Here is a 25,477-nt window from a genome sequence, read left to right on the forward strand (position 1 = left end):
ATGCCTCAGGACTACCTGGCATGATGACTCCTTGCTGTCCCCAGTCCACCTGGTCATGCTGCTGCTCCAGTTTCAACTGTTCTGCCTGCTGCTATGGAACCCTGACCTGTCACCGGACGTGCTACCTGTCCCAGACCTGCTGTTTCAACTCTCTAGAGACAGCAGGAGCGGTAGAGATCCTCTTAATGATCGGCTATGAAAGCCAACTGACATTTACTCCTGAGTGCTGACTTGCTGCACCCTCGACAAACTACTATGATTATTATATTTTGACCATGCTGGTCATTTATGAACATTTGAACATCTTGGCCATGTTCTGTTAAATCTCCACCCGGCACGCCAGAGAGACTGGCCACTGTCATAGCCTGGTCCTCTTTAGGTTTCTTCCTAGGGAGTTTTCCTAGCCACTGTGCTTCTACACCTGCATTGCTTGCTATTTGGTGTTTTAGGCTGGGTTTCTGTACAGCACTAGTACGAAGCTGATGTACGAAGGGCTATATAAATAAATTTGATTTGATCCCGTCTTCAATTTTATCGATATTTACGTAAAAAAATACCTAAAGTTGTTTGAAATGTTTTGGCAAAGTTTACAGGTAACTTTGAGATATTTTGTAGTCACTTTTCACAGGTTGGAACCGGTGTTTTTCTGGATCAAACGCGCCAAGTAAATGGACATTTTGGATATATATCGACGGATTAATCGAATTCTGACATGTTGGCTGGATCACAATCAGTGTAGCTTAATTTGGTATCTTTCATGTGTGATTTAATGAAAGTTTGATTTTTATAGTAATTTATGAATTTTGCGCGCTGCATTTTCTCTGGCTTTTGGCCAAGTGAGACAGTAGCGTCCCGCCTAAACTCAGATTTTTGGATATAAATATGAACTTACCGAACAAAACATACATGTATTGTGTAACATGAAGTCCTATGAGTGTCATCTGATGAAGATCACAAAGGTTAGTGATTCATTTTAACTCTATTTCTGCTTTTTGTTACTCCTCTCTTTGGCTGGGAAAAATGGCTGTGTTTTTCTGTGGCTATGTACTGACCAAACATAATCGCAAGTGTGCTTTCGCCGTAAATCCTTTTTAAATCAGCACTGTGGCTGGATTAACGAGAAGTTATCTTCAAAATGGTGTATAATACCTGTATGTTTGAAGGAATTTTAATTATGAGATTTCTGTTGTTTTGAATTTGCGCCCTGCAATTTCACTGGATTTTGTGTAGGTGGGACGCATATATCCCAGAGAAGTTAACAGAAGTTTTTTTGTCAGTCAGTCAATATTAGTTAGATATGTAGATGCCCAGCTTGCAACTCCATTATAAGGTTAGAGTTGGGCACTGCACTGTGCTTTGCCTCCTGATGTTCCTTCAGGCTTTGTTTCCATTTAAAACAAATCCCACACTGATCACAGCTGTACGGTTTCTCTCCCGAGTGTCTTCTCTGGTGTTGCTTTAGATTTCCTTTTTCACTGAAGGTCTTCCCACATTGTGAGCAGTGGAAAGGCTTCTCCCCAGTGTGTCTTCTCTGGTGTCGCTTCAAAAATAATGACCGACCAAAAGTCTTCCCACACTGAGAACAGTGGAAAGACTTCTCCCCTGTGTGTATTCTCTGATGTTTCTTTAGGTCTACTGCCTGMCTGAAAGCCTTCCCACATTGGGAGCAGTGGTGGGGCTTCTCTCCATTGTGTATTCTCAGGTGACTCTGAAGGCTTCCTTCCAATTTAAAACTTTTCCCACAATGAGAGCAGTGGTGAGGCTTCTTTCCTGTGTGAGTTAGCTGGTGTCTCTTCAAAAGTGATGACTGACTGAAATCCTTCCCACACTGGGAGCAGTTGAAAGGCTTTTCTCCTGTGTGAGTTAGCTGGTGTCTCTTTAGGACTCCTGTTTGACTGAAACTCTTCCCACACTGATCACAGCTGTATGGCTTTTCCCCTGTGTGTATTCTCTGATGTTTCTTTAGTTCTCTTAACCGACTGAAGCTTTTACCACATTGGGAGCAGTGGAAAGGCTTCTCTCCTGTATGTATTTTCTGGTGCTCCTTTAGATTTGCTTCTATACTGAAGCTCTTCCCACACTCAGAGCAGTGGAAAGGCTTCTCTCCTGTGTGTATTCTATGGTGTTTCTTTAGGTCTCCTGTCTGACTGAAGCTCTTTCCACACTGGGAGCAGTGGAAAGGTTTCTCCCCTGTGTGTATTTTCTGGTGTCTCTTCAAATTGAATGACCAACCGAAAGTCTTCCTACACTGGAAGCAGTGGTACGACTTCTTTCCTGTGTGAGTAAGCTGGTGCATCTTCAAGCTGCTTGGTGTCTGAAATCTCTTCCCACATTGACCACACGGGTATGTCTTCTTTATTTTGAGACTTTGTTGGTGTGATTTGAGGTGAACCGGACAAATAAAACTGCCTCTGCAATCTGAACAGGGTGGGGCCTACAAGTGTGTCTTCTCAACTCCTCTGGATCATAGAAACTAGTGAAGCAGTCCATGCAGTGGTGATGTTTCTGTCTTGAGTTCCTCCGTCTGTGTTGTTTATGGCTTCCTGATGCTGTGGAACTGGGCTCGCTGTCTGAACCTGGGTTGGAGCTCTCTCCTGTGGAATATGAACAGATATGGGGTTAGAATCAGGAACAGAGCATTAAAAAAAAGGTAAACAACATTGTGAAGATAAATACACACGCAGAGACAGAGGACGAGAGGTCAATACAGTACTAAAGGTTAAGAGGACAAATTCAATACAGCATTAACGATCAATAGGGACTTATCAATGGAAATAGTTGGTTTTCAGTTCAACATCTGTTAGGAATGTCAGTCTTGAAATCATAGCTACGTGTGGCACTTCTCATTGGTCCAACCTGAAATAGGATACTTGTTATTTGCCCATTGGCTAAATTGGTCAACCCACAGGCTAGAGCTGGGTTATAAAGTGCAGCCTGTCCTTTATTCTGTGGAGAGAATCACTGGAGAGAATCACTGAGGACAGGGGAGAATGAACATCTACCTCCCCGCACAGTTCGTCCTCTTTGAATAAAGATAAACCTATTGCCTCCCCCTGATTTGCTTTGGGGTTTGTGTTATTGAAGAGTAACATCAACTGCTAACAGGGGGCTTTAAAAAGATGACAAGCAGACACACAATAAGAGTTTTAGAATCCCCTGTGGCCACCAAGGCACCAACCTCTCTACTCACACCTGAACTTACCTGGGTCACTGATACTATCTACTTCTTTAGCTCCTAGATGTTGAGCAGCTCCTTTCTTGTTCTCTTCTGCTTCACTAATCTTTCCTCCACCTTCTTCTTTGATGCTTATACCCTCCTCCTCTTCGACTGTTCTCTCATGCTCTTCTTTGACGGCTCTCCTCCTCTCCTCCTCTTTGACAATCACATTAAGTTCCAGTGTTGACTGCAGTCCTCCAGCTTCACTGAGACCATCTCTGGACCCTGCTGGAGCTTCTCTGGGCTGGAACACACACATACAGAACTGGGACTCTGTGGACTTGAGTTCAGACATGAAGTCTAGAGATGGATCAAAGAAGAAGCACAACACGTGAAAGGTGATTTTCACAAAATCCATTATAAAGGGATAAACCATGCAAATATATGTACTAGGAATCTCTGCTTTAAATGTATCTAGCAAGCTAACGTTGCCATGGCGAAGCAATGGTAGCTTATAGCTACTTGTGTGAACATGAACAACAGAGTGAGCAACAATAATGGAATTGGTGTTTCACCTTCAAATTAAAAGTCCCCCAAAGGAACTGATGCAAATGCAAAAGTGTAATCCTGCCACAAATGAACAAAATAATGCTCAACAAGTTTGGAATGTTGTTATATAAATTAAAGAAACATTTTGTTAATTTGACCTCCCAAAAATCTGTTGAAATCACAATGTGAACGTATAGACTTCAACATTGCATTGGTGGCATAGCCTACTTTTCTTGCAATGTACAGCCTTACCTATGGATCTTGGTCCATGAAATGGTGTGACACCACAGATTACAATTCTGAAGAAATACCACAAATTTAACATCGTAGCTCTAATTGAGGGACTTTAATTGTGGAAATCACCTCCCCAGTCAGTCTATTGTGCGTATTGGAACATTCAGATGTGCGTCTTAGTGACGCCTCTAGCACTGAGATGCAGTGCCTTAGACCACTGCGCCACTCGGAGCCCAATGACTTGACTTTTACCCTAATAAAAGTTCTGAAACGTTTGTGAAGGTGAGGTGAGGCCATTGGCTTTCTATGAAGACAGAGCACTTGCGCTCCACTGCTAGCTACATTACACGCAATATAGTTTAAAACGTGGCAATCAGTAGAAACAATAAGAAAGTGGACTCCACCGCCTGTACAGTGAAAAGCTGAGGGGTGGGGATGGAGAAATGAACACTTTCAAATTCATAGAGCGAGCAAAGATGGAAGACTGACCATCCACTATATCAAAATTATAGTTTTAACCATGTTTTGAGGCGATACAGTATTTTTTCAAACGTTGGCGTAAAACAAGCTTGTATTCTGGTTCTGATGGATGCAACAGGTAAACTAAGCTCATGATGACATTTCAAGTTATATCTTCAAGAACCAATGGGGTATATATATATATATATTTTTTTTTTTTCATTTCTAAGTCAAGAATAGATATAGCAACTGCTGATAGCCCCATTTAAAGCAAAGGAGAACTAAAACCGACATTTAGTTTGTAAGCGCCAAAACATGAACAATGGTTACTGAAATGAAGTTAGCCACCTCGTCTACCTAACAAAACGGCTAGCTAGCCATGCTAACTTACTAGCTGATCAGGGTTGCCAATGGATTTGTCATCTTAAAGATGAACGATTCACACTTCATATATTTGAGAATGCACATAACAAATAATATGGTGATTCACAACAAAGCGTTTGAAAATCAACAAACTTGTTCTGATTGCTAGTTAGCTGCTAATGGCTAGTTAACAAGTTAACGACGTAGCTGAGCTGGATCAATAGGCTAATTGTTGAGACAACGTTGATCCAGTGGACGTGGACAATAATCCGACAACTAAATGATGTTGTTATTTGAAAACATTATAGAATATGTTAGAAAAGCCTGATCTTACCTTGACACTTGATTTCGAAAGTTGACAGCTCTTGTTTTTGATGTAGCTAGCTAGCTAGAGAACACCCTGTATGAGAACGCGATATGTGCTGTCGCCGCGAGAATACATATTGGGAGTTCTCAAGACCGCCATGGCTGCGCTAGATGCGTACAGCGCAACTTAATTAAGTCTCTTTATGAATAGGATATTATATTTTACCCATTGGTTTGGAAGTAATAGTGATTTCAGATCAAATGTGAAGCGGCTTGAAGCCCTTTTAGCACTTAACATCACGTTCCACACCTGACGAAAGAGAGCAACAATGAAACGTCGCATTTACGCCACCTACACGTACAGGTGATAATAAAGACCCGAAAAACAAAAAAGCGTGGTAAAAATGTAATCCACACAAACTATCAATAACGAATGTTAATTAAACCAAATCAGCCTGCTTTCTGTTTTAAATCAGGTTCCTACACAGGTCAGAGGATCCTGTGATGGCGGGACATTTCCTGCGACAGTAGTCCTTGCAGTGCTTCTCCTGTTAAGTCTTGGAGGCCCAAAAACTTCTCGGCTGCAGATATGATATCCAGCTTCTTGGATCTTATGCAGAACAATTAATAACCGTGGCTCTAAAACTACAACATCCACCTCTTCACAATAAGCGTATCCAGATCACTGGATTGACATGTTACACATTGGCAACTGGTTTGTATGCATCCACCGCCAACTCTTCTTCAGAACTGGTCTTCTTGACCCTTCAACTCCTTCACTGCTCCACATAGAGATTGCTGTACAGTCCTGATCCTGACACCTCAACTCTTTCAGCACCACAGTGCAACGTTTTACATTCACACTCTTCGAACAACATATTCTTCCATATGCAAACACTTGACACATGTGAAACTTTTTACACTTGCTTTTGCACTCGGGTTTTGCACGAATGCTCTTACAGCAATATCTTATATGTCCCAACTTACATAAGGTGGTAAATATCACTCAAACATCAATAAGTTGCTTCTTTTCCCCTTCTTCCAGACAGGTCTAGCGATCGAGTGCATTCACTACTCCTGAATTTTTTTGCCTAGATATGATTATCAATGTCCAAAGACACCAGAGATAAACAGCCTTTACCAGTGCCCTGCTCTGAATATCAAAGCTGCTTACATTTTCATGCCTCGTCGATAATTCTGCGAGCCACAATTACACTCCTTTTGTTCTAGTACACACCGATATCAACACAATACCAACTCCTGGTATACTATGGCTACATACGATATCAACACCATCCCACCTCCTGGTTAACTATGAACTACACGATGTCAACACGCATACCACTCTGGTTACTATGGCTACACGATATCAACACCATACGACTCCTGGTTAACTATGACTACATTCGATGTCAACACCATACACACTACCTGGTTAGCTATGACTACCAGCGATGGTCAACACCGATACCACTCCTGGTTACTATACTATCACGATGTCAACACCAAATACCACTCCTGGTTACTATGACTACACGATGTCAACACCATACCACTCCTGGTTACTATGACTACACGATGTCAACACCATACCACTCCTGGTTACTTTTCCCAAAGCCTTCTTCACCCTCCTCGTGACTTCAAAAGAGTTTCCCAAATATTATTATCATTATCCAAAAAACATACTCCAACAAGCAACGATTCATCAGACTAATTTTCCACAACAATTTTAGCATTTTTTTTCTCCATTCTTTGACTCCACTGTTGTCCACTCACTAACTGTACTCAATGTGCTGTCAACTTCAAAACGACACTTCTGCTTCCGCCATCTTCCTCAACCTCCTGGCCCATCCATTTTAAGAAAGCAACTTCTTCTTCTTCTATGATATCATGGCGGTCCGCAAACAATCGTTGAAGTGCATGCCGCCACCTACTGTGCTGGAATGTACATCACTCAAGACTGCCCAATTTTGTACTACCATGAAAATAAAATTCAAAACCAAAAAAATCCCTAACTTCTACCACCCCCAACCCTATTAATCTTTATCTATATCATGGGGCGGCAGGTAGCCTAGTGGTTAGAGCGTTGGACTAGTAACCAGAAGGTTATAAGATCGAATCCCCGAGCTGACAAGGTAAAAATCTGTCGTTCTGCCCCTAAACAAGGCAGTTAACCCACTGTTCCCCGGTAGGCCGTCATTAAAAATACAATTTTTTTCTTAACTGACTTGCCTAGTTAAATAAAGGTTAAATAAAAAAATGCTGAAACACTCCACCTTTAGGATTGTTCAGTGTGTCAACATTCACATTTCAACAGTAACATCTCTTACCCCCAATATCTCTTTGTCTCCACAATAACCTTCGATCTGGCATTTCTGCTTTCCACAACCCGAGTCGTATTGATAACCTTACCAATAAAAGCTATGAAGTCAACTTTATTCATTATCAAAGTTTCCTTAGACACCACACATTCATGAGAGCAAGATTTCTGAACAGACCTCCAAACCAGCAGAAACACAATCAGCCCCGACAGCAGGTCCACTTACTACAGGTACATTCATGTCAGCTCCATCAGTNCTAGAGAACACCCTGTATGAGAACGCGATATGTGCTGTCGCCGCGAGAATACATATTGGGAGTTCTCAAGACCGCCATGGCTGCGCTAGATGCGTACATGGCGCAACTTAATTAAGTCTCTTTATGAATAGGATATTATATTTTACCCATTGGTTTGGAAGTAATAGTGATTTCAGATCAAATGTGAAGCGGCTTGAAGCCCCTTTTAGCACTTAACTCACGGTTCCACACTGACGAAAGAGAGCAACTTCTTCATCTTTGGTATAATGGCGTCCGCAACAATGATACGTGCATTCCGCCACCTACAGTACAGGTGGATAATAAAGACCCGAAAAACAAAAAAAGCGTGGTAAWAAATSMAATCCACACAAACTATCAATAACGAAATGTTAATTAAACCAAATCAGCCTGCTTTCTGTTTTAAATCAGGTTCCTACACAGGATCAGAAGGATCCTGTGATGGCGGGACATTTCCTGGCGACAGTAGTCCTTGCAGTGCTTCTGCCGTTAAGTCTTGGAGGCCCAAAAACTTCTCGGCTGCAGATATGATATCCAGCTTCTTGGACTCTTATGCAGAACAATTAATAACCGTGGCTCTAAAACCTACAACATCCACCTTCTTCACAATAAGCGTATCCAGATCACTGGATTGACAAATATCCAGGATACCTGTTGTCATGCTTGTTAATGCTGGGTTGGGGAATCATCCAGGATACCTGTTGTCATGCTTCTTAATGCTGGGTTGGGGAATCATCCAGGATACCTGTTGTCCTGTTGTCAACCCAGCATTAAGAAGCATGACAACAGGTATCCTGGATGATTCCCCAACCCAGCATTAACAAGCATGACAACAGGTATGGAATGTCAGAGTGTGTCTCTCTGTGTCCGTGTCTAGTTAGGGGAGATGGTCCTGGATCGTAGACATCCACAGGTCAGGTACTGCATAGCCTTCATGCTAACGTGCATCAGGGGCCCCAGGTTGAACAACATATGGTAGAAGGCGTGCCCCGACTTCAGCGCCACGATTGGTCAGGTTTCGGAACCCCGCAGAACTGCCCTGTTCAATCACCATCATAGTGCAGAGGGAGAAACTACCCAGCAAACCTGAAATTCCACAACATTAGCTAACATCCACAACATTAGATAACATTCCAATTAACTTCTAAAAAAAAAATGTTTAAATGAAATATCCTTGGAATGTTCTCCTGACATTCACTAAAATGTTGTGCACAACATCTGCAACAACCACCACAAGACAAATAGTTCTTTTGCTGACGTTGCTTTCAGAGGCAGTTTGGGACAGACTATTTTACGCGCTTCAGCACTCGCCGGTCCCGTTCTGTGAGTTTGTGTGGCCTACCACTTCACAATAAAATCACTTACAGTTGACCAGGCAGCTCTAGCAGGGTCAGAAATTTGACTAACTGATTGTTGGAAAGGTGACATCCAATAACGGTGCCACATTGAAAGTCACTGAGCTCTTCAGTAAGGCCATTCTACTGCCAATGTTTAGTCTGTGGAGATTGCATGGCTGTGTGCTCGGTTTTTATACACCTGTCAGCAACGGCGCGTGGCTGAAATAGCCAATCCACTTATCTTAAGGGGTGTCCACATACTTTTGTAATATGTAATATTAATGTAATAATGTTAAATGTACTGTTGTATTTCATATTTGCCTTAATTTCTTTGGACCTCCTTAATAAATACAAATAGCATGGCTAAGGGGATCCTTAATAAATACCAATAGCATGGCTAATGGGGATCCTTGATAAATACCGATAGCATGGCTAAAGGGGATCCTTAATAAATACAAATAGCAGGCTAATGGGATCCTAATAAATACCGATAGCATGGCTAAAGGGCATCCTTAATAAATACCAATAGCATGGCTAAAGGGGATCCTTAATAAATACCAATAGCATGGCTAAAGGGGATCCTTAATAAATACCAATAGCATGGCTAAAGGGGATCCTTAATAAATACTAATAGCGTGGCTAAAGGGGATCCTTAATAAATACCAATAGCATGGCTAAAGGGGATCCGTAATAATACCAATAGCAGCATGGCTCCTATTTATTAGATTTTATTATATAGGACTACTAATCATATTGCAGGCCATGTCTCTCTCTGACATGACTGGTTAATTCCCGCTAACACAACTAATATTAGGCTCCCATTTATCCATCGCTCATTCAATAGCCAACCATGCTCCATTTATCCATCGCTCATCAATAGCCACCATGTCCCATTTATCCATCGCTCATTCAATAGCCAACCATGCTACCATTTATCCATCGCTCATTCAATAGCCAACCATGCTACCATTATACCATCGCTCATTCAATAGCCAACCATGCTACCATTTATCCATCGCTCATTCAATAGCCAACCATGCTACCATTTATCCATCGCTCATTCATTAGCCAACCATGCTACCATTTACCATCGCTCATTCAATAGCCACCATGCTCCCATTTATCCATCGCTCATTCAATAGCCAACCATGCTCCATTTATCCATCGCTCATTCATAGCCAACCATGCTACCATTATCCATCGCTCATTCAATAGCCAACCATGCTACCATTTATCATCGCTCAGTCAATACCAACCATGCTCCCATTTATCCATCGCTCATTCAATAGCCAACCATGCTCCAAAGTAAATGGGTCGGTAGACTAATATGACAGTAGACCTTATGGGTAGGCTACTAGTTTGCTGAGCGATAGGAGCGCGACATCCTAGTCTATTTAATCTCAGAGCCTATACCAAGGCAGGAGATGGAAACACAATCATGTATCGATAAACTAAATATTGAACAGCAATTTGTCTTTTGCATATAAGTGTTGGCTGTAGGCAGCATTTAGGCTACTTTCAATTGGTCAATAGACAACCAATCAGAATGGTGAACAAATGGTTTCAGTTTGGAAACGTCACTGCAAAAGATTTAAACATTCTGCCCACAATCTACAGAAATGTGCTCAAATTTTATTTTAGGAACTGTCAGAGGGGAGGGAGAAGATCACGTTTTTAATTGTATGTTTTAATTGTTCTGTCGCCGACAAATATACTGAGAACAAAAATATAAACGCAACAGGCAACAATTAAAAATAATTAGGCCCTAATCTATGGATTTCACACGACTGGGCAGGGCAGTCATGGGTGGGCATAGGCCACCCACTGGGGAGCTAGGCCCAGCCAATAAGAAAAAAAAAATCCCCCACAAAATGGTATATTACAGACAGAATGATGATTGGGCCAATTGTGCGCCGCCTATGGACTCCTGGTCACGGCCGTTTGTGACACAACCTGGGATCGAACCCGGGTCTGTAGTGACACCTCAAGCATTACGACGTCGTGCCTTAGACGACAGCGTACTTGAAGTTGATGCGGCAGAACACTGCCAAGAGGCAGGGTTATAGTGGGTCGTTCCACCAATTTGGTCCCGTTTGCGAAGTGCAAAATTGGTTAAAAAAAACGAACATTACGTCATAAAGAGCACATGTTCAACTTCCTAAAAACACGTGTTCCCATCTCAAGAGGTTAAATAAAACAACGGCTGTAGTAGAGTGGCGATTAAGTGCAGGGTTGGTGATTTCTTCTAAAATCAGCCATCAATCTCCTTATAACAGGGGGAATGAAAGCTTGTTGTGTCCATCAGGCAATTGAATGCAAGCTTCACAACAACAAAAATAGTTTAAACATGTTCTAGCCTGGCTAACAGGGGATCCCACTCAGTTCTCACAACCAAACACCGGAAACGGCCAAAAAGTAGCAGCTCATCTGCTTGTACTCTATGAGTTCACTATTACCGTTCAATGTTCCCACAGGAAATACATAGCAATCTTCAGAAATGACTGTCAAAGCAACAACTAGGGCTTTACAACGCTTTACAATGGTGGTGAAGCTTAAGGACTCGGGGATAAGTGGGTTAAAATCATCCTAGAAGTGACAGAGGGGCATTTCAAAATGCTGAATTTTTGGCAATTTAGCAAGTCTATTTATTAGAGGTCGACCGATTATGATTTTTCAACGCCGATACCGATTATTGGAGGACCAAAAAAAGCCGATACCGATTAATCAGCTAATTTGTTTTACACACACACACACGTGTATTTTATTTTATATTAAATCTTCCGATTAATCGGTATCGGCTTTTTTGGGTCCTCCAATATATATATATATTTGTAATAATGACAATTACAACAATACTGAATGAACAATGAACACTTTTATTTTAACTGAATACATAAAATCAATTTAGTCTCAAATAACATGAGAACAACATGTTAAAAGGAACCACCAGCTTTCATGGGTCTTCAATATTCCCAGTTCAGAAGTTTTAGGTTGTAGTGCAGAAAGCAGAGCTTGTCTGCATGCTCCCCTGTCAGTCTGCTCCTCTGCTTATCATAAATGATCCCCACCTCACTGAACACTCTCTCGCTTGGGACCGAAGAAGGTGGGGGACAGAGAAACTTCTTTGCCAATGGAGCGAGTGATTGAAATCTGTCTTCATTTTGCTTCCACCACTCTAAAGGCAAGCCGCTCTTTCTGTCAATGACAGGCTCTGTGAGGTAACGCTCCAACTCAATTTCAAAACTGCACTGGACTTCAGCCCTGCCCTCTTGGCTTCCAAGGATTCTAGCGTAGAGGCTGTCCACCAGACTGGGTGGCTGATCTACCTGGACTCTTTGCCTCTTTGCACCTGGATCTGGGTCCACCTCTTCACTCGTCCCATCTGCTGTGGCTCTGGGATTTGGTTTCCTTAGTAGGTCAGACTCCTCCTTCAGCCACTCTTTTGCTTTCTCTAGTGCTGTCCCTGAGCTGAAGGCGTAGCTCTTGTAACGTGGATCCAGGACAGTTGCCAGCACCAGGCACTTTGTCTCCTCGGCCTTGGAGAACCTCCTTGTCAGACTGTCCAACATGGTCTTCCGTGTTGTTTTGATGCCCCGAGTAGAAGAACCCTCCTGCTGCAGCATCAGCTTCAGCACCGACACACTGGGGATGATGCATGCTGCTGTAGAGTTGGAGTGGCTCATCTCCAGTGTCACCTCCTCCATAGGGGCCAGAGTCTCAATTAGGTTAGAGACAATGTTCCACTGTGCAGCAGACAAACTGCCGATGTGTCCGTATTCACCTGCATACACTTTCAGTGCACGCCTCTGTTCAAACATCCTCTGCAACATGTGTAGTGTTGAGTTCCAGCGAGTTTGAACTGCTTGGATGATGCTGTGTTTGGGAAGGCCAAGCTCTTCCTGAATGGCCCTCAGCCTCTGTTTGGSCAGTACAGAGTGGTCAAAGTGAGTTGCACAGCTCTTCAACATGGCAATAATGTRTAGCACAGCTCTCTGACTYGATAGGCCATCATTGATTACAAGCTGTAGYGTGTGTGCACTGCAGRTGAAGTCTGGAAGCTCTACCAGTCTCATACCTTTCACCATGTTTGCCCCACTGTCCCTGAGGACCAGCACTACACGTTCTGTGTGGATTTCCCAGTATTCCAAAATGGTCAAAAACATTTCTCTGATGTAGTTTCCTGTGTGTGATCCAGTCATAGTCTTGACATTCAGCACAACRTGCTTTCTTGTCCAGACATTGTCAATGAAATGTCCAGTAAGGCTCATCAGGGACTCTGTAGTGCCTGACCAGCAGTCAGTTGTGAGTGCCATGTGTGGAGCGTTCCCTGCTGCCACCAGATTCTTCACTTTCATCACAACTCTTTCATGAGTTTTATCTAGCATTTCTGTGCGAAATAAGTTTTCTTCTTTGATCCTGTACCGGGGTTCAGCAAGAGTAATCAGCCGCTGAAAACCAACGTCAGACACCACTGTGAATGGCTGGTTGTCKGTGGCAATCATCTCAATAATTGCTTCATCCATCTTCTTGGCCCTTGGGTCTTTGTCCTGCCATTTTGCTTGTTTATTAAAAAGTTGCAKGAGTGTAGCCTGCGATGTCTGTGACGTGTCTGTGTCACATTTTCCTTGTGAAGAATTTGCATTTGCTTTTTTCATCTTTGCTTCCTTATGGGCTTTTGGATGGGCGTTCTTAAGGTGATTCCACAGGTTGGTGGTATTTTTGTATTTAGCCATTGCTGACCCCATGCTTACATCTTTATCACAAATAAGACACCTTGCTTTCCCTGGTGCCAATTCGATGTAATAGTCCCACACTGGTGCTCTGCTTTTCTCTGCCATCTGTAAAACACACACACACACACACACACACACAGCTCTTTGAAGTGACAAGGATACTGAAGAGTCTGCTTAGGAGACACAAATACTCAACTGTTTGAATAATACAAATTGAGTTTAAGTTACCTCTGATGAATGTTGAAAACAGAAACTGTAATTTCTATATGCAGGAAATCCTATTTTAATAATGGGCATGGTAAGAACCGACGACCAAAGTGTGAGTCATAATCCCCATGACACCTTGCAGGCAAAAATTCTGAAAAGCGGTTCTTCATTCAATTTATTCAATAGGAATATTTTTAGATTGACTTAAAAGAAGGTCTGTGTTTCGTGTAGGCTTCACCACATTGCCAATTTGATACTGTGTAGATATCCATAGGACAAGGTAACTCTGATCAATATTGACTAAATATAAGCAAAGATTTAAAAAAATTGTAGAGTGGATTTATGAAAATATGTGACAAATGTACCATATCCTAGTGAGATTTACACGGTATCAAACGCCAAGGCGTTGAAGTAGATCAAGACATTCTCTGTGGAAGACATGAACGGTAAAATAACGAAGGAACCCCTTTCAAGTTCAGCCCTAAGTTATTACAGGAATGATTATTTTTTCCTCTCTATAACATTTGTTTTTCATATACCTTTGACTATTGGATGTTCTTATAGGCACTTTAGTATTGCCAGCCTAATCTCGGAGTTGTAGGCTTGAAATCATAAACAGCGCTGTGCTTCAAGCATTGCGAAGAGCTGCTGGTAAACGCAGGAAAGTGCTGTTTGAAATGAATGCTTACGAGCCTGCTGCTGCCTGCCACCGCTCAGTCAGACTGCTCTATCAAATATCAAATCATAGACTTAATTATAATATAATAAACACACAGAAATACGAGCCTTAGGTCATTAATATAAGTTAAATCCGGAAACTATAATTTCGAAAACAAAATGTTTTTTTTTCAGTTCCGTATTTTATCGAAATGGTGGCAACCCTAAGTCTAAATATTGCTATTACATTGCACATCTTCAATGTTATGTCATAATTATGTAAAATTCTGTCAAATTAGTTCGCAAAGAGCCAGGCAGCCAAACTGTTGCATATACCCTGACTCTGCGTGCAATGAACGCAAGAGAAGTGACACAATTTCCCTAGTTAATATTGACTGCTAACATTGATTTCTTTTAACTAAATATGCAGTTAAAAAAATATATACTTCTTTGTATTGATTTTAGAAAGGCATTGATGTTTATGGTTAGGTACATTCGTGCAACGAATGCGCTTGTTAATCATCACCTCGAATTTTTTGATAACTTATTAATGATAACAAAATTTTTAACTTATTTGTTTTTGATTCATTAGTTAATTAAGTTTGAAGCAGGCTGTGATTCGATGATAAATTAACAGCACCGCATGATTATATGCAATGAGGACAAGCTTGTTAACTAGTAATATGATCAACCATGTGTAGTTAACTAGTGATGATGTGAAGATTGATTGTTTTTTATAAGATAATTAATGCTAGCTAGCACTTACCTTGGCGCCTTGTGCACTCGCGTAACAGGTGGTCAGCCTGCCACGCAGTTTCTCATGGAATGCAATGTAATCGGCCATAATCGGTGTCCAAAAATGCAGATGACCGATTGTTATGAAAACTTGAAATCGGCCCTAATTAAATCGGCCATGCCGATTAATCAGTCGACCTCTACTATTTATATTAAAAACCTGATTTATTGGTTTCACAATGTGGTCTATATTAAAGGGCATCTCATTGAACATGTATTTTAATATTGGATAATAATAGTAATAGTGGAACGACCCTGACATTTTAGGGACGATAACCAAGTGAAACTCATCCCACATGGAGAGCCAGTGGTAAAGCTTCTCGCCTGTGTGTATTCTCTGATGGCTATTTAGGTATCCTTCCCAATGGAAACTCTTCCCACACTGTTCACAGCTGTATGGTTTCTCCCTGTGTGTATTCTTGGTGGTTATTTAGGTGTCCTACTCGATGGAAACTCTTCCCACACTGATCACAGCGGTATGGCTTCTCTCCTGTGTGATATTTCTGGTGTTCATTTAGCCATGTGCCTGACTAAGCTCTTCCCACATTGGGAGCAGTGGTAGGGCTTCTCGCCACTGTGTATTCTCTGATGACTCTGAAAGCTTCCTTCCAACTTAAAACTCTTCCTACAATGAAGAGGCTTCTCTTTGTGCATTAGCTGGTGCCTCTTCAGATTAGATGACAGACTGAAACTCTTCCCACACTCAGAGCAGTGAAAAGCTTCTCTCCTGTGTGAATTTGTTGGTTTGTACCTTTAAATGTGATAACTGATTGAAACTCTTCCCGCATTCAGAGGATTGGTGAGGCTTCTCTCCTGTGTGTATTCTCTGATGTTTACTTCGATTTCCTTCATCACTGAAACTCTTCACACAATGAAAAGGCTTCTCCACTGTGTGTATTTTATGGTGTCTCTTCAAATGTAATGACGAATCAAAGTCTTCCCACCTGGGGAGCAGTGGAAAGGCTTCTTTCCTTTGTGAGTAAGCTGGTGCGTCTTCAAGATACTTGGTGTCTGAAATCTCTTGCCACATTGACCACACGTGTAAGGCTTCTTTGTTTTGAGAGTCTGTTGGTGTGGTATGAGGTGAGTTGGACAAATAAAACTGCCTCTGCAATCAGAACAGGGGTGGGGCCTACAAGTGTGTCTTCTCAACTCCTCTGGATCATAGAAACTAGTGAAGCAGTCCATGCAYTGGTGATGTTTCTGTCTTGAGTTCCTCCGTCTGTGTTGTTTATGGTTTCCTGATGCTGGGGAACTGGAKTCACTGTCTGAACCTGGGTTGTAGCTCTCTCCTGTGGGAATATGGACAGATATGGGGTTAGAATCAGAAAGGAAACATTGAAAGGGGCTTTAAAAYACTTTTGATGCAAGCYGAAGCACTACAATAGTTTTAGAATCCCCTGTGGCTGCCAAGMCACCAACCTCTCTCCGTACTCCACACCTGAACTTACCTGGGTCAGTGATACTATKTACTTCCTCCTCCTCTTCCTSTAGATCTGGAGCAGACACTTCCCTGTTCTCCTCTTCTTCTTCTTCTTTGACTCCTCTCTCCTCCACCTCCTCTTTGACAATCACATTGAGTTCCAGTGTTTGACTGCAGTCCTCCAGCTTCACTGAGACCATCTCTGGACCCCTCTGTGAGCTTCTCTGGGCTGGAACACAACAGTAAGAACCCGGGGAATCTGTGGACTTGAGTTCAGACATGGAAGTCTAGAGATGGATCCAAAAGAGGAAGCACAACAAGTGAAAGGTGAGTCACTAAATAATTAAGGGATATAATGTGCTAAATATTCCATGCACTAGGAATCCCTGCTAATAAAATGGAACTAGCTAGCTCGCATTGCTATGGCAACGGCAGCTAACGTCAGCAATGTGGAGTTATTATTGGGTTATCTTTAGCTTACTGACCCCCATTCTATCTTTTTTTTTTATGTATGGGGGTAACGATAATCTGGTTATCATATGGCAACAACCACTGCTGCAGGTGTAGCAGTTTTAAGAGGTGCATTTTTAAAGGAAAGTCATCAGACTCACCACTCTGCAGGTGTAGCAGTTTTAAGAGGTGCATTTAAAAGGGAAAAGTCATCAGAACTCACCACTCTGCAGTGTATAGGCAGTTTTTAAGAGGTGCATTTAAAGGGAAGGTCCCATCAGACCTCCACCAATTACTCACTGAGAGATGTAGCAGTTTTAAGAGGTGCATTTAAAGGGAAGGTCATCAGACCTGCACTCACTCTTGGATGTTGGTTTATAACGAGTGAATTTCAACAGTGATGATTTATATATAGGGATATTTATGCATCCAACAACAAACAAAACAGGAATATTATTCAAGAATTTGAAGAGAAGAGATTAATAGAGTTATAGGGTATTTTGGAGATACAAAATAATGCTTAGGTGGAGATTTTAATTCTGGTACTACATGTGGATGATTGGGGATTATCCCCTCCCAACAGATCACGTAAGTTAATCCATTGAGTTTAATAATCAATGTCTTTGGTCTTGATATATTGATTAATGAGTTTATAATCTATGTCTTGGTCTTGGACGATTAGTCTCAATTTGGAGTCTAAAATAGCCTGATAAAAAGGACTTCACTTGGAGTAAACAAGGCAGCGTGTCCAGAACAGTCAAGAATTGGACTTCAGGTTTGAATTATCCTAATTCCATAGATAATACGTAGTCAAGGTATCAATTGATCTATCAATTCTTACTGAATCATAAAGTTATATTCTTAATCTTATTAAATATTGAATGGATCATGAAGTTAAACCCGGAGATCGGAGTTATTGGAAACTCAATAGTAGACTGTTGGAAGAGGATCATTTCAAGATGGATCCAAAGATATTATACACAGACAATGCAGGAAAGCCCAACTATTTTAGTTTATGGGAAATATTGGAATTCAATGAAGTATAAAATAAGAAAAACAGCCATGAAGAGAGTAGAAATTGCTGAAGTTAAAAGATTGGGGGAGGGGGGAAAAGTAACTTGTTAAAAAATCCTTTCTCTAATGACTTCTATGGAGGACCTTGATGAAGAAGGAAAGGGTCAGTTCTTTCTCTTTTACAACTAGAAATGGACCGGAATGTATGAAGAGAGAGCAAAAGGGGCATTTGTAAAGATCAAGAAAGGAGATGGTTGGAGGGAAGGTGAAGAAGAAAAAAATAATAATTAAATTTTAGAAGACAAATTCAAAATCTACACATTCATAAGCTTAAAAATAGAATGGCAAAGAAAATGAAAAACCCCAAAAATATTTCAAATATGTTTAGAATTCTATGGTAACCTTTATACCAGTAATGCCTGTCCTACTAGTGACATATCTGCCCATCTAGACTCTGTAACAATTTATAGATGAAGATTCCAAAAGTCTTGTGATTAAATTAATTTCTATAAATGAAATAAAAAACAATTTACAGCGAAGTTAAAGAGAACAAATCTCCCAGGAATGAGTGGCCATTATCAGTGAATTCTATACTATTATCAGGAGGAATGTATTGAATTTATATTTCATGTTTTAAGGAGGCAATTGATTTAGGGGTCCTGCCCTGTTTTCTATGACACAAATGCTCATTTCTGTAATACCGGGCAAACCAAACAAAGATTTTTGATGTTAGCAATTGGAGACTAATCACATTAATGAACATGATGGAAAGCTACTTTGCATCCATCTTTGGCAGAAAGGAACTTAAAAAGGTCTTGACAATCCATTGATGAAACCCAGTTCCCTGGTTTTATGAAGGGCAGACAATAATGCACACTGCTCAATAAAAATAAAGGGAACACTTAAACACACAATGTAACTCCCAGCATTCAAAAGTATGACAAAACATTAGCCAGGAAGCATAGGAACTATTCTGTGGTACCACCTGCAGAACCATTCTTTATTGGGGGGTGTCTTGCTAAATTGCCTATAATTTCCAACCTTTTTTTGTCTATTCCATTTGCACAACAAGCATGTGAAATTTATTGTCCAATCGTGTTGCTTCCTAAGTGGACGTTTGAATTTAACAGAAGTGTGATTGACTTGGAGTTACATTGGTGGTTTGTTTAATTGTTCCCTTTATTTTTTTGAGCAGTGTATGTTATATTCCGACTAGTATTGGACCTTGATAGTACTACATGTGCACAATTATGGAAAAGCTTTTATTTTATTTGTAGACTTTTTACAAGGCATTTGATACAGTTGAACAATTATTTTAATTTTTGAGACTCTTAAATTTTTTGGTTTTGGTCAATATTTTCAAAATGTAATTAAGACAGTTTACAATATAGTAACAGCTCTGTTAAATTATCCCATGGAACTTCACAGAGAATTTCGACATTAGACGTGGAACTAAACAAGGATGCCCAAGGTTTCTCCTTTCTAATTTTTTATTTGGTCACACAGTCAACAAGTTAATGGGCACTGTTCATTCAAATCAAATTTTTATTGGTCAGTACAACATGTCCAAGAATGGCGTAGTAGGCAGTCAGGAATGAGACGTGTCCTTGTCTTGTCCGTGTATAGATATTCCTATATAGAGGTCGCCGATTATGATTTTTCAACGCCGATACCGATTATTGGAGGACCAAAAAAAAGACCAATACCGATTTAATCGGTCGATTTTTTGATTTTTATTTGTAAATAATGACAATTAGCAACAATACTGAATGAAACACTTAATTTTTAAACTTAATATAATACATCAATAAAATAATTTAGACTCAAAATAAATAATGAACCATGTTTATATAATTAAAACATGCAAACAAAGTGTTGGAGGAAGAAAAGATAAAGGAGTAAAACTGTACTGGTAGCCGGTCACTGAACTAAGAAAAGCTACCAGGTCTTATGAGGATCTCACTTGTCGTCGAGACTAATGAGGACATATGGGACACGAGGATTGGTTACACATTTTAACATGTTGAGAGTTATTTAAGTACTTTTAAGTATTATCTTGTGGAGTGACCGTTAATTAAATAATATATAGGAAGAATTAGAGTAGGAGAACTTGCGTGTCCTATCTCTCTCACTATTGTTGTTATAATTTCATTCATCACACCCGTCCTTATATTGACCTGAGATATGTGTCATGTGACATTGTTACTCATGGGGAGATAGCAGCATTTTTAGTTTAATAACGCAAGTAGCTATTACGATGATCTAAATAATTGTAGTACGCTCTGCATCCTCTCCCTAACTTCCTCGTTCATCCTACCTTGGAATTAGAACCATGATTGAGACCAAAACCAAAAACTTTAAAAGAGATCACACCAAAAACCACCTCGTTAAGCATGTCTGTTCCAATTGGTTCAACATGCAGAGCAAGGGAGATCATAAATCTAGCGCCTCAAAGGTTACTAACAGAGCTGCGAGAGTGACGTATATAGAAACGCAATATTTAAAGAGCCGCGGATCTTCCCGCTCTCAATCTAAATGGTTAGTCACATTATTAGCGATTCGGTTAACGTCTAAGACTATATACTCCGAGAAGATTGTATAATAGTCCCGATGAAGCATAAATTAGCAGGGCTACACTGCGCGCACAAAATAGAGCGCCCGACCTTACTTTTTATTACCAATGCAGCGCAAATGATAACTACCAACTCCGAATCACCAACATTTGTGTGCTGATATAGAGAAAATGCATAACTGCGCTGTCCACTTTTAGGAAATGAGAATGGCTATCACGAGAGCTGCATGCTGCGCAATACACCACCATAAGACTTCATCGCTACAGTGACTGGCGCTTCGTGAAAATGCGAAATATCGAATAGACTTAAAGAGGTTTGGATTTAAATAATAGGGTGACAATTAAAGCAAAGAGCAACAACACCACGATGCAAAAGACATTAGGTTCACTTCGAGATACGCGTAGCGATATCGAGACTTAGGAGCGCATCGTATGAGACCCAGCTATCTGTACTATTGCGATGCCACTTCCTAGGCTACAGTATGGCTCAGCGAGCAATTACACCTAAATTATTGCCCGAGGCTGATGTCAGCACTTTTGTCAAGGATCACTTCCTTTTGAGCTAACTAATCACCTATGCGCGGTCCTTTACCCGAGTTTTTACTTTGCCTGTATGCGAGCCGCAAGCTGGGTCATTATCAATATAGGGATTACCGAGAGAGACACAGTTTGAGTACCCGTAGTGGATGCTATCTTCACATAGATTGGCGCCTTCTCATCCGGAGCGACGTAAGGAGCGCATCAACACTCGCCTCATCTGATTATACTGAGGCGTGTCTCCGTCTAACTCTGTGAGCTGAAAGCGTATTGAGCTATATCCGGAAGATGATATATTAGGAATATGGCTATTCTCAATTCGGAGCAATTCATTCTTGGCAACTATAAGCTATAGAACTATTGGTTCGAATATATTAGCCTAAACAAAAAAGCACACACCTTTAGATTCTTTATGGTTCCGGATCAGTGATAAACACGCACGGAGAGGATGTGGCATGAGACATTGAGAAGCATGCATAACCATCACACAGGCTCAGGAACCCCTTACATAGCTCAGCTTGCCTAACCCTTAAAAACCATGACAGGTAGAGAATAAGTTATGATTATAATCTCCCTGAGTATATGATACAGTAGGAATTCACTGGGATAATGCCATCATTTCCTGGAGATTTGTTCTCTTTTAACTTGTGATACATTTTTTTATTTCATTATAGAAATAATTCAACACAAGACTTTTGGAAGTCTTCATCTATAATTTTTCATGTCTAGCAGAGTCTAGAAGGCAGATATGTCACGTAGTAGGACAGGCATTAACTGGTATAAAGGTCATAGAATCTGAGAAACATATTTGGAAATATTTGGGGTTTTCATTTTCTTTGCCATCTATATTAAGCTTATGAATGTGTAATTTAGAATTTAGTCTTTCCTAATTGTATTTTTTTTTTTTTTCTTCACGCTTCCGTCAACCATCTCCTTCTTGATCTTACAAATGCCCCTTTTGCTCCTCTTCATACATTCGGTCCATTTCTAGTTGAGAACGAGAAGAACTGACCCTTTCCTTCTTCATCAAGGTCCTCCATAGAATTAGAGAAAGGATTCTTAAGTTTATCTTCCCTCAATCTTTTAACTTCAGCAATTTCTTTACCGCTCTCTCATGGCTGTTTGTCTTATTTTATACTTCATTAAATTCCCAATATTTCATAAGACTAAAATAGTTGGGCTTTCCTGCAATTGTCTTGTATAATATCTTTGCATCCATCTTGAAATGATCTCTTCCAACAGTCTACTATTGAGTTTCCAATAACTCGATTCGGTTTAACTTCAGATCCATTCATATTTAAAAGATAAGAATATAACTTTATGATCAGTAAGAATTGATAATCAATTGATACCTTGACTACAGTATTATCTAATGAATTAGAAATCAACCTGAAGTCAATTCTTGACTGTCTGGACACGTCCTTGTTACTCCAAGTGAAGTCCTTTTTATCAGGCTATTTAGATCTCCAATAGAGACTAATCAAGACCAAGACATAGATTATTAAACTCAGGATTAACTAACTAATCCAAGACCAAGACATTGATTATTAAACTCAGAGATTAACTACGTTGATCTGTTGGGAGGGGATATCTGTCAATCATCACATTAGATACAGAATTAAAATCTCCACCTAAGATTATTTTGATATCCTGAAATACACCTATAACTCTATTAATCTCTTCTTCAAATCTTGAAATAATATCCTGTTTTGTTGTTGTTGGATGCATAAATATTCCCTAATAAACATTCACTGTTGAAATTCACTGTAAAATTAACCAACATCCAGAGTGGTGAGTCTGATGACCTTCCCTTTAAATGCACTCTTAAAACTGCTACACCTGCAGAGTGGTGAGTCTGATGACCTTCCCTTTAAATGCACCTCTTAAAACTGCTACACCTGCAGAGTGTGAGTCTGATGACTTTCCCTTTAAATGCACCTCTTAAAACTGCTACACCTGCAGAGTGGTGAGTCTGATGACTTTCCCTTTAAATGCACCTCTTAAAACTGCTACACCTGCAGAGTGGTTGTTGCCATATGATAACCAGATATCGTTACCCCATACATAAAAAAAAAGATAGATGGGGAAACAAGCATGAGTCTCTTGTAGAAAGTAAGTCTGCATAAACGTTCGCACTACAGGAAAATAGCCTTACGTTTGAGTAAATTACGAATACCCCTGACATTAATTGAACAAAGAGATGAAGACACAAACTTCAACCAACAACCTTGTTATGCTAATATAAGCTCTTCCTAAGGATATGTAACTCAAAGGATTTCCATCCCATTATTAACCTCTCCAACAAAAAACAAACAAATATTGGTCATAAAGTTACCAAAGTATTCTTACTCCCACAAGGGGAAATTGTGTAGACTTTACAATAAGCAGTTATTCACCTATAGTTAGTGTTTAGTTTACCAGCTTTCAGGTCAGCCTTTTCTCATTCAAGTGTTATATTGTTTGTGTAATTTTTTATAATAAAGGCTCCTTTTCACCTGGCAATCTGTTTTTGGCCTGACAGTTCTGTCCGAGTTAGACTGGCCTCTAAAAGGTTCTGATTGGCCGATTTTTATCGTATTCTCCCTAACCATGTCTTCCAAGCCATTTGCCCTTTTATCTATCTTTGCTGTCAAAAGCATTACAATATTGTTTTGCATCTCAATAAGTGACATACCCTCTTGGCCTCATCTTTTCCCCCGTGGCTTGACTGGAGTGCCAGGGTCGTAAGGTAACGGCCTGAGCTGGGGACTGGAGGGCGCAAGTTGTGAGTATTGATGTCCGTGCTCAACACATTTTCATCACCCATTGCAGTATTTCCCACAGTTACATTCTGAAGAGGGGTACCAAAAATCACACCATCTTTGTGGTTAATTGTCCATCTGACGATCTCTCCATTTCTTTCCTTTTGGTTCTGGAAGTTTCCATGTAACGTAAACTCACCCCATTCATACAAATGTGCGCACCGCAACATTCAAACGAGGCTACAAAGAAAACTAATGGGACTGTAGCGACTGTGTTGACTTCAAAATCGGGGGGTGAACTAGGTTTCTATTCAAGCGTTGACCGACATGGTAATGGCTCTATAGTATTGGATAAAAGTTGGGAAAAAAAACAGACCCTCCGTTACATCGTGACGTGTCATGTCGTAACGTACAGCACGCATAAAGCAACTATTTCTGTCATACACATCTCTCTCCACCAGGTGTAGCACTTCTCCCATCGTTTAAAAACAAGAAATGGACAGTGACGGGGTAAGGGGGGATACCTAGTCATTTTTTGCATGCGATCCTCATTCTCAAAACAGCTGTTTACTTCTAAGATCACTTTAGCACCGCCCTAAAAATCCGATTCAAATTCGACACAAACCTTCAAATAGGTCTGTAATGACACATTATATAAAACTCTTTATAGTGTTTTATTTACATTTTAGAGGCGATAAGGTGATAAGTTGGACAGATCGAGTGAAAAAAGCCATTTTCCCACACACATCTCTCTTTCTCACTATCACGCATTAGTTTTGCTTCCCCACCCCGCATTTTAAAAAGACCCGACTGCTTGAATTATGCAGAAACGGGCAGCGTTTAGGTCATGTAATTGATCATGTTGGAAAGGGGAAAATTGTGCTTTACAATGGTATTGACATTACAGTTGATCTGGAAGTATTACGTTTTTGGGCGCTAAAATAAGGGCAATTGTACGGACCAAGGCGATGTACGAGTTTACGTTACGTTCGACAAGCTAGTTTTTGAGCTAGTTATCTTATCTGGCTATCTAAGTTAGTGTTGTCGCAAACTTAGTTTTAGAGGTGAATAACTTGCATAAAGTAATCAATTATTTGGCAAACAAACTAAACCATATTCATACGGGGTTCTATGACCGTATAAATTACCATATGGTCATATTTGGGTAAGGAAATCCAATAATTCCTTCAGCTACCAAAACAAATTATCTGCACTGACCGCCATTTTGCGCGCCCACAGCTAGCTTGGTGTTTACTAATGGCTTGTTAGCAAGCTGGCTAGATCAATAGACTAATCAATGTTGATCGGGTGAACGTGGACAAATAACACGCCTACTAAATTGTTTGTT

At 40.5% G+C, this 25,477-nt stretch overlaps 1 pseudogene; it reads right to left on the bottom strand.

The window, feature by feature from the left end:
• Positions 1 to 762: 762 nt before the first annotated feature.
• Positions 763 to 25,477, bottom strand: part of LOC112072227 (oocyte zinc finger protein XlCOF6-like) — a 26,758-nt pseudogene continuing 2,043 nt past the window's right edge.

Source organism: Salvelinus sp. IW2-2015, unplaced genomic scaffold, assembly GCF_002910315.2.
Source record: "Salvelinus sp. IW2-2015 unplaced genomic scaffold, ASM291031v2 Un_scaffold1859, whole genome shotgun sequence".
NCBI classification, from domain to species: Eukaryota; Metazoa; Chordata; class Actinopteri; order Salmoniformes; family Salmonidae; genus Salvelinus; species Salvelinus sp. IW2-2015.